This window comes from Condylura cristata, unplaced genomic scaffold, assembly GCF_000260355.1.
Source record: "Condylura cristata isolate star-nosed mole 26May11 unplaced genomic scaffold, ConCri1.0 scaffold00011, whole genome shotgun sequence".
In the NCBI taxonomy this organism is placed as follows: domain Eukaryota; kingdom Metazoa; phylum Chordata; class Mammalia; order Eulipotyphla; family Talpidae; genus Condylura; species Condylura cristata.
This window is the reverse complement of record NW_004567112.1, coordinates 1,743,801-1,745,205: the sequence shown is the minus strand read 5'-3', so window position 1 is coordinate 1,745,205 and position 1,405 is coordinate 1,743,801. Positions and strand designations below refer to the sequence as shown.

The following is a 1,405-nucleotide window of genomic DNA, read 5'->3' as shown; positions in this document are numbered from 1 at the left end:
TTCTCAGTGCTGTGCTTTAACCCACTGCGCCCCCAGGGAGGGCTGAAAAAAAAAATTTTTTTAATGGTCATTGTGAGCTTCCAAGCTGTTAGCACGAGGGGAGGCAGAATGAGGAGTCTGAGAAACCTTTACTATTTTTGCCCCAGTTCTGTTAAGTCTGAAATTAGCACAAACTGAATGTTTTTTAAAATCGTCACTTGTGCTAGGGTTAGAAAACTCACAGAGTAGCGTTTTTCATAGGGCTGAGTCACCTCATGGCTCACATGCCTGCATTTGTCCCTTTGCCGGAAAGGCCCCGTGCTAGGAGCCGCGTGCTGGAGGTTAGAGGGCCAGTGACGCACCGCGTCTGTTGGGGAGCAGAGAGAGGCCCCCGCTGTCTGGGCTCCCACGGGCAGCCCAGTGACCAGGCACCGGCTCGGCCCTCGGCACAATGACCCAGGTGGCCGCTGGAGCAGACGTGGACAGGTGTGGAATTCACACTCGCGCTGGGGGACCACTCCCACCCCGCACTGCCTCCAGGTAACTGTGGGTGGGGAGGGCCCCCCGGCCACCCACCAGCTCTGTGCTCCTCTGGACGGCGGCACAAAGAGAGGATGATGACCGTCCTGCCCCGGAGGAGGAAACGGCACCACGTGAATGCCAGGATGGAGCAGAGGGCAGCCAGCCTCAGACAGGCTGCGGCAAAGGCATGGCCTCGAGAGTGCTGTGACAGGCCGTCGTCCTCTGTCAGCTACGGAGCCTAAGCGCACACAGGAGCCAAGCCAGGCGGGAAAACACAGCCGGAACGCTTTCAGAACACCTGCCGGGTGAGGGCCGGGTGAGGTCCCTGTGGGGGCTGCGGCATCTGACAGTGTGCAGAGCTGAGGCCACTGAGGGAGGGACGCTGGTGTCCAGCCTAGAACCTTGGTCTTGTGCCTGGGTGCTGCCAGCTGCCTCCTGCGTCATGCCAGGGGGGTCTTCTGGGACACAGGTGAGCACAAAGGCTGTGGAACCGGCTGGGGGACCAGCTGGGAGAACTGGTGAAGACCTGGTGAACTTTACATGCACAATGGGCGACGCCAGCCCGCCCCTTGGTCTCTTTCCCTTCAGCCTCCTCACCCCCAAAGGTGCCCTGACTGCCTCAGTCAGACAGTGGGTGGGGGAAGCGAAGGAGGAACAACCCAACCTCAACTCTGAGATTTGCAACAAAGCCTGCCAAGGTCAACTCAGCCTTCCGAGGTCAACTCAGCCTTCCAGGTCAACTCAGCCTTCCAGGTCAACTCAGCCTTCCAGGTCAACTCAGTCTTCCAAGTTCAACTCAGCCTTCCAGATCAACTCAGTCTTCCAAGGTCAACTCAGCCTTCCAAGGTCAACTCAGTCTTCCAAGGTCAACCCAGCCTTCCAAGGTCAACTCAGTCTTCCAAGG

The 1,405-nt window shown here is 58.4% G+C and overlaps 1 protein-coding gene across 1 annotated transcript in view; it reads right to left on the bottom strand.

Moving 5' to 3' along the window:
* LOC101622567 (chromosome unknown open reading frame, human C10orf90) overlaps positions 1 to 1,405 on the bottom strand; it is a 96,716-nt gene that overhangs the window by 16,341 nt on the left and 78,970 nt on the right. The gene's annotated exons all lie outside the window — the stretch shown is intronic.